Below are 9,035 nucleotides of genomic sequence, written 5' to 3'. Positions count from 1 at the left end.
TGAGGCATTTTGCGCCCAGGTAGTATCAGCTGAGCTATTTCTAGCAGATTGTTTCAAATACACATGAGGTTGGTATTGAGTGTGAAATATGAAGTAATAGTCCCCCCAAGCCATAATATTTTATTGTTCTTCTCTGTCTTTTGTGTAAATTAAGAGTTGCTTTGTCCATCGGTCAACCCTTTAATTGTCAAATTTGACATAAATAAAACTATTGAAAACAAGAAGGACGAGGGCGTGGCCTGGGGAGCCAGCATGGCGGAAGCTAACTAAGAGTGCTCCATGCAGTCAGGCTAAATCATCCGCTATCATCCTGCCCACCCGCATTCATACCCATCAGCCATGGACCTAAAACATGTAAATGCCATTTGTAAAGTGCACAGCTACCTCCAACGGAGGTGTCCCGGCGCTGTCCGTATAAAGGTTAGGAACCCTTCCTGGTTTTTCCCTGTGGAATGTCCACTCCTGGACACCCCCAAGGTGAAGCAAGGCATCCCAGCGCTGTTGGGGCCGTTGTGGAGATTAAGCAAGCTATTGCCCAGAGTTGCAGAGTGGGACCCATGATTAGAACAGTCACCGAGGCGAGAATTATCAAGTCCGAGGAAATTGAGCCTCTAACCATTTGAGCCACACTTCTCCACACTTCAGACCTAGTGGAACCCAGGACCGGTGTGACTTGCCTGTATAGGTTGACGGAGCCAGGGCAGCCATAGGTGCCGGTGTGGACTCAGTGAGGGGGCCTCTGCTGTGTGGGCCTGTGGCGCGATTGTCGGTGTGCCGCCTTGTGGGCCGAGCAGGAGTAGCAGTCCCGGGTGAAGCTGCAGTCGGAGAATCTGGTTCTCGGGCCGGAGGTGGTCCCTACCCGACATCCTTACCATGACTATATTAGGGTGACCAGGCGTCCCGGATTTTCCTGGATAGTCCCGGTTTTCCGACAGCTGTCCCAGCAGATTTCAGGAAATGAAGCTCATGTCCAGGTTTTATTGAGAGGGTCGGCTGAAAAGGGTAGGAGGTATTTTTTTTTTTGCTTTACAAAGTATGGCTAATTAGCAGCTGTTATAAGAAAGCAATGTAATTAAAAGGCACTAAACTGGCTGCAAAAATGGCATTTTATGTATTTTCTTACTGCCTTTTCTGTAATTTTCTGCTAAGGAGCACTGTCCTTCTGTGCACTGGTTGAAGTAAAATTGTAGTCCTTCTTCTATTTTTGGGAAATGCCCCAGTTTTTTGCTTTAAAATTCTGGTCACCCTAGACTATATGGATGGCTGCCCTGGGGATTGAAGGTTCTCCGGTGCTTGAGTGTGGCCTAGTCGGATCCTGGTGTGACCGGGTAGGTGCAGCCCCATCGGAGCATGGAGGCGGGACTGTGGGTGCTCCACAGCAAACTCTGACTGTGGGCCATCCGCGCAGTGTTCAAGACCTGCGGAGAAGAGTCAGATGGAGGCTGTGTCGTAATTTGACAATGGCCGAGTTAGCGCTTAGCTGTGCTACACGTTTTTTCCCTTAACTTGACTATACTTAGAAACGCCATTTTGTAAATTGTGGCGGCCATTTTAGAGAATGAGCGGCCTCGTGGTCAGCATGCCTTTTAGTCCGTTGTCCGTGCAACTGACCACTCGACTCTGCCCAGCAACAGGCTATTTTTAGTAATGGTCAAGCCGCTCATGCGCAGTTCCAACTGACCAGTCACCCCTCCGGAATGTGCCGCCAAACTGACCAGTGAGGTTGTAACCCCTCCCATGAGTTGGCTGTGCTCCAAAAATGACCATATATGTACATAATCTCTGTACCCTTGTGCCGCCTATTTTGTTTATTGCTTGTAAATTGTATAAAAGAGGGACTCACACCAACGTTCGGTGTGATACTTCTTGCATTACCGAAGGGTGCTCTAGGAATGTACCACCACCCCATGGGGTCTTAATAAACTTGTTCTTTGTACTTTTCAGTTTCCGTGCCAACAGTTCTTTCAGAGTAAGTGGGTTATCTACGGAGCATGTAGGCCTTGGGAACCCGATACTACAAATTGGCGACCACGAAGGGACTCATCGGCGACTCGGATGCCCGAAGGAGAGGTCGTGACGAAGGTTTGGAAACTCGCCATGGACGCGCGCGCTGCCACTGAGTGACCCGAGTCTTGGCACCCACGGTGTTTCTTCCCTTCCTTCCGATCTGACCTTCCAGGTGGCGCCGGTCTCCGACTGAGTTCTCGATCGTCTGCGTTGCTGGATAAGTGCCGTTTGGCTGATTCGATTAAAAGACCTTGGCAGTTGGAATCTGGACCTTTGAGATTTGGGTAAGATTTGTGATCGGTAAGGTAGTCTGCGGACGCTTACTGAAGTCCTATGATTTGTGATCGGTAAGGTAGTCTTCGGACGCTTGCCGAAGTTCTATGATTTGTGTCTATGATTTGAGTTAGCTAACGTTTGTGACTTTGTGACCTTTGTGATCTCTGAATTATATGTGTAGTGCACTTCACATAGGCAGGCATGTAGAGATGTTTCTCTGATTTTGTTTTTTTCCCTCTGAGCGGCACATTTCTGTGAAGTACTGCAAGTGCCAGTTTATACGGTATCACGCTTTCGTGATACTTTTTGAACATGCCTGTTTTAAGCACACTCCGAGGGATGTGCTGTCTCGGAAATGGTACCACAATTAGGTTAGCGGAATCACAGCCGGCTCCCCCAGAAGGAACTCCGAATCGTGAAATGTATATCAAATTTGGCCTTCCCCCTATAATGTATAGCAAATTATGGCATAAATACACAAAAACTGATCCTGAATTGCAATGGCCACTACATGGGTCGTTCGATTTGCGAAAGGTTCAATTTGTGGAGCAGTGTTTGTTTCAACGTAGGTCTAGACAGAATATGTTTGATTGTGTACGAATGTGGGAGAAAGCGGTGCGTGAACGTATGAAACGTGAAATTGCCTTGGCGGACAAAGAGCAGCGCAAGGCTGCTCGAGATAAGGCTTTACAGCTTGAGGAAAAGGAAGCGCAGGAGAAGAAAGAGAGGGAGGAACGGGAACGTAACTTGCAAACGGCCGGTCAATTTCCTATTCGTCGTCCGTTTTATCCTGTCCTTAATAATGAAATTGATGATTTTTCGTTACTAGATCGTTCTCCGCCTCCGTATGTCCATCCCACGGCTCCGTCTGAGGATTCCGGTGACGAAGGTCGGGATAAGTCGGATGGAAAGGACAGATCGAGTGTCAGGTTATCTGCGGAAAGAGCCGCGGATTTGCGTGGTCTTGCTAGGAAATTCAATTTGAATCATGTAACTGTAGCAACGATTTTAGCTGAAAAGAATTTGTGGTCCGAACGAGAATTCATGTGTTTTATAACTACTTTAGCGCAAGAAGTTGTTACTCGCTTCCGTAAATATTCAGACACTTTAGAACCCAAAGCTGTGTCAGATTATTGTGAGAATTTGGATAAAGGTTTATTTGCTCTTTCAGATACTGATGACCTTTTCAAACGACTAGTTCATCTGCGGGATGAGGCGACCAGACTGCGGGATGAAAAGAAAAATGCTACGGGGTCCGCGTCGGGGTCAACGGAGGAATCCAAAGAGTGTCCTCTTCGGGGTTCAGATAAGACTACCAAAATGCATGTTATGCCTATGCGTGAAGCTGCGCCTTTGTATGTTCCTCCGAAGGGAGAGGGTACAGATGACGATAAAATGTCGAAGAATGCGAAGGGGTACTTTATATATAATTGGGTATATACGCCTTGGAATAGATCAGATGTTATGGCGTTAAAGAACTCCCTGCCCGATCTTCGTAAAAATTCAGCTGCGTTCTATGAAGGGGTTGAGGGGGCCATTTCCTCTTGTGTAATGACGCTTGTGGATATAGATCTCTTCTTTGGGTTAATTCTCCCCCCTGATATGTGGAGGTTGATTCGTAAAACTAATGATCAAACGACTTTTGGGGCTACTTGGAAGGACTTAGAACAGGCTGACTTACAAAGGGAACCTGCATGTAAACCGTGTGCTTTGATTCTAGATCTCCCGACGGCTATTTTGACTAAATTAAAAACTCTGGTACCTCCTAAAAAGATCGATTGGACCATGTTGGCTTCATGCAAACAGAAGCCAGATGAATCGGTATCTGATTTCTTTACACGCTTTGAAGAAGCTTTTCATGATTACAGTGGGCAATCATTAACAGACGATACGGGTAGGCATCTGTTTGTCGATAAGTATGTGGCTAATCTCCTACCGGAGATTGCGAAACGATTGAAAACGAGTGAAAGTTCCTGGACCACGGCGACCCCTGCGTCTTTGTTAACTATGGCCCAGTATTATGAGCGGCAGGAATTGGAGGCTAAAGAAAGTGTTGATAAGAAGGCGAAGGAATTGAAAACAAAGGTGATGTTGGCACAGGTTCGTGGAACGCAATCTAGAGGGAATGATAGAGGTAGACGAGGAGGGGGTAATGCGTCGTACGGGCGTACGGATATAGCGGAGGATCAATGTGCTTATTGTAAGGAGTTTGGGCATTGGGCTGATGATTGTCCGGTACTTCGTGAGCAACGTAGTCAGCGTGGTCGAGGAGGTGGAAGGTCAAGGAACAGTTATTCGGGGGCGAGAGGCGGCGGAGGTGATCGTGGTAGGTTTGAAGAGAGGGGCCGTAGCCAGGATGAGCGTAATACATTTGATGGGCGGAACCAGTATCAGATATCGGAGAGTGAGAATGTGGAGCATCAGGATTATGTGCATGCATAGGACTGCGTAGGATGGGGTACGGAATCAGTTGAAGTGCCAGTAGATCAGAGTGGTCCATATGTATCAGCGGGTATCTTGTGTTCTACTGATCAGTTTCTAGTTGACACAGGGGCTACTCGTAGCGCTTTGTCTAAAAACTTGGTTCAGAGGGCTCCCCTGTCTGGCGATATGATTACATTATTGGGTTTGATGGCACACCCACTCCTAGCCCATTATCGAAGCCTCTTGCACTTTGCCTCGATAAATTTTTCAGTTTTGGCCAATTTTTGTTGTCACCTTATACCCCAGATAATATTCTGGGCATTGATTTGCTTAAATATTTTCGAGCAACAATACGTTGCGCTCCGGAGGGAGTGCGAGTTATTTTGAATGATAACTATCCAGATTCAGACAGATTTTTTACTATGCAAGAATGTGAAGCATTAGCCTCTCTCCCTCATACGTTGTGGGCGACCTCGGATACGGATGTGGGACAGATGCTCATTCCACCCATTCGCATTACTGTAAAGGAGGGAGTACTTTTGCCACATGTCCCACAGTATAAGATCTCCAGGGAAGGTGAAATTGCCCTGACACACATTGTTCAAGATTTGATTATTGCAGGGGTAGTGGAGGAAGTCCCCTATAATGTTTGCAATAGTCCTATTCTCCCGATCCTTAAGAAAGATACTGACGACAAAGTCTATCAATTTATTATTGATTTGAGAGAAATTAACAAAATTGTCATCCCCCAATATCCGGTGGTGTCTGATATCACGACAGTGCTTACATTGGTCCCCCCAACGGCGACGACCTTTAGTGTCATTGACTTGAAAAATGCGTTCTTTTCCATTCCCATCCATCCTGACAGCAGATACTTATTCGGTTTTACGTTAAATAATAAATCGTATAGATTTTGTCGTGTTCCTCAAGGTTACACTGAGAGTCAGAGTATCTATAGCCAGGCTTTAAAGAGACAGCTTGATTCCTTCCAATTGCAATCTGGAGTTGCCCTTATCCAGTATGTCGATGATCTTTTGTTGGCTGCTGACACCTATGCTCAATGCGAGGAGAGTACGCTTGCTTTGCTTTCCTTTTTGGCTCAAAATAATCATAAAGTTTCGAAGAAAAAGCTTCAATACTGTAGACCCAAGGTGACCTACCTCGGTCATCTTTTGTCTAAGGAGGGGCGTGAATTAACATCAGATCGAATTCAGGCAATTTTAGACACACCAGTCCCCCGCACACAGAGAGATGTACGTGCCTTCATAGGATTAACGTCCTTTTGTAGACAGTGGATCATGGGGTTTTCATACATTATCAAACCGTTGTTGGCGTTGCTGTCCAAAACTACACCTATGCCTCTTGAATGGACAGATGAATGTCAAAATGCTTTTGAACAATTGAGACAAGCCCTTTGTTCTGCACCCGTGTTAGGTACACCAGACTATTCAAAGATTTTCACATTGTACGTGCATGAGAAAGATGGGTGCGCGTTATCAGTGTTAGTGCAAGCACAAGGGGACAAACAAAGGCCATGTGCATACTTCTCGGCGGTCCTTGACCCTGTAGCACGTGGGTTACCTGGGTGTTTTCGAGCAGTTGCAGCAACAGCGGTAGCTACACGACAGAGTGAGGGAATAGTTTTATCGCACAAATTGTTGGTGTTAGTTCCCCATGCAGTTGATGCCCTGTTGAATCAGACGAAAACCCAGTATCTCACGAGTGCACGTTTGACAGGATATGAGCTTACACTTCTGGCGCCACATATCACACTGAAAAGATGCGCTACTCTGAACCCTGCCACTTTATTGCCCTATCCGGTTGAGGAGGGTCAGGAAGAAAAACATCATGACTGTGTTTTCCTGACTGAGGAACAGACAAAGGGTCGTGTTGACTTACAGGATATGCTACTTCCAGATGTGGATGGGGAACTGTGGGTTGATGGATCGTGTTTGAGGCTACCAGATGGCACAACTTCCGCAGCATATGCGATCACGACCCTTAAGACAGTGGTAGAAGCAGCACGAATACCACAAAAATCGGCTCAGGCAGCAGAGCTGATAGCTTTGACGAGAGCCTGCGAATTGAGTGCTGGCCTATGTGTGAACATATATACAGACAGCCGGTACGCCTCCGGAGTAGCGCACGACTTCAGGCTACTCTGGAGAGAATGTGGGTTTTTGACTTCTCATAGAGTACACATTATGCACGGAGAACTGGTGCGTGATCTCCTAAACGCGTTGCTTTGTCCAAAGAAAGTAGCGATTATTAAATGCAGTGCCCATAAAAAGATCACTGATAAAGTGGGTCAAGGAAATGCCTTTGCAGACAGCATAGTAAGGCAAACAGCTATGTCCCGAACTGACTCCCCCATGTATGTAACAAATCACAAGCTGAGCGATGGTACGATGCTAGAGCGGAGATACTAGATATCCAAAAATCAGCCACTGAAGCAGAACTTGCGGCATGGGCAGTAGATGGGGCGCTAGATGATGAGGGCTGTTGGAGAAGCAAAGACATGGAGAAATGGAAATTGCCTGCAGCTTACTTGCAAGCGATGGTTCAGATGACACACGGATTAGCACATGTGGGAGCTCTTGCGATCACTCGATTGTTATCACGAGTTTGGGAGCATCCCGAGATTGCCAATACAGCCAAGAGAGTAGTGCAGACTTGTCTGATATGTTTGCAGCACAATCCTGCGAAAGGGACCCATACTCCGAAAGGAGGGTTCGTTCCACCATCTGCACCATTCGAGGTACTCCAAATGGATTACATCCAGCTTGAGCGCTGCAATAACCTTAAGTATGTCCTAGTGGTGGTGTGCGCTTTTAGTAAATGGGTTGAGGCCTTCCCCACAAAAGATAATACAGCTTTGACAACAGCTAAGGTTTTGCTCAAGGAGTACTTCCCTCGATTCGGAGTTTGCAAATTTTTGTGGAGCGATAATGGACCTCATTTTGTTGGGAAAATTGTGGAGTATGTGCTGAAGGCGTTGGGGATCCAGCAGAAGTTTCATGCTGTGTTCCACCCTCAGTCAGCAGGTCTTGTTGAACAGTACAATGCCACGTTGAAACTAAAACTGGCTAAGATTGTAGCATCTACGTCATTGAAGTGGCCGGATGCTTTACCGTTAGCATTGCTCTCTCTCAGGTCAGTGCCCCACTCTCGAACTGGCCTCACACCATATGAAGTGGTGTTTGGAAGGCCGATGAATATATGGGGGGTGCCTAAGCCGCGATTGATACATGATGTGCCTTGTATAATGATGAATGACTATTTGGCACGATTAACAAATGATTTGCTTTCTATTCATCAACAGGTTTGAGAAGCGCTCCCTGACAATTCTACTGGAGAGGCTCACAATCTCCGTCCTGGGGATTTTGTGATGATCAGGTCGTTTGAGAGGGCAAACAGCTTGGAACCGAGGTGGCGTGGCCCCGAGCAGGTCCTCCTGGCTACCAGAACAGCTGTACGGGTGACCAACAGAAAGCGGTGGATACACTCAACTCACTGCCGGCGTGTCTCTCCGGACCTGGTGAATCCTGCTGTGCTGACTGATTACAAGGAGATTCTGGAAAAAGAAAAGAGCCCAGCTGTGACGTCGGCTGAAGTCGAGGGAGCCTTCCTGGAGCACACTGCTTCTGGACGACAACGGTACGATCTGCGGCCACGATAAGGAGAAGAATTTTTTTGGTTTTCGAGACTGGTTGGTTACCGCTCTGGGGTTTGTGAAACGGAAACCGGGAATCTCAAGGGGGGGGGATCAGTTCTGCCAAGAGTAGCGACACCCGTCTTGACCCCGGAGAAGAAAACAACGGCTACCTCGGAGCTCAGCACCGTATTTTTCCTTTTTAGGTGTAAATATACACATATGTACATTTGAGACTTTGTGAACTTTTCGAACTATTTAAGACTTTGAGAACTCTTTGAATTATGGCGTCTTCTGCATCACGAGACAAAAGAATACTTGGTGCCATCCTTTTTGTCCTGACCATTGTGGTAATAGCAGTGATAGCTTGGGTAGTTGAACTTGTGGCGCCTGCACGTGAACATTTGCTGCCGACTACCCCGGCTCCATCTGAACATTTTCACTTCACCCTGCCCTACCATGAAGAACGGCACAGTCAGACCTATTTGAACAATAGCTTTATTCAGATCCTGCATCATACACATAACATGACAAATACTTCCAATTGTTGGGTGTGTGGGATGTTGCCTGGTCATCAGAAGAAGGGGGGCACTCCACTCATTCCACTCCCGTTTTCACATAATGGGTCTTGCAATGCCTGGTACACTCTCCTATTCACTTTGCGATGGCCAACGAA

This window comes from Lissotriton vulgaris, chromosome 7, assembly GCF_964263255.1.
Source record: "Lissotriton vulgaris chromosome 7, aLisVul1.2, whole genome shotgun sequence".
Lineage (NCBI taxonomy): Eukaryota > Metazoa > Chordata > Amphibia > Caudata > Salamandridae > Lissotriton > Lissotriton vulgaris.
This window is presented reverse-complemented; position numbering follows the sequence as displayed.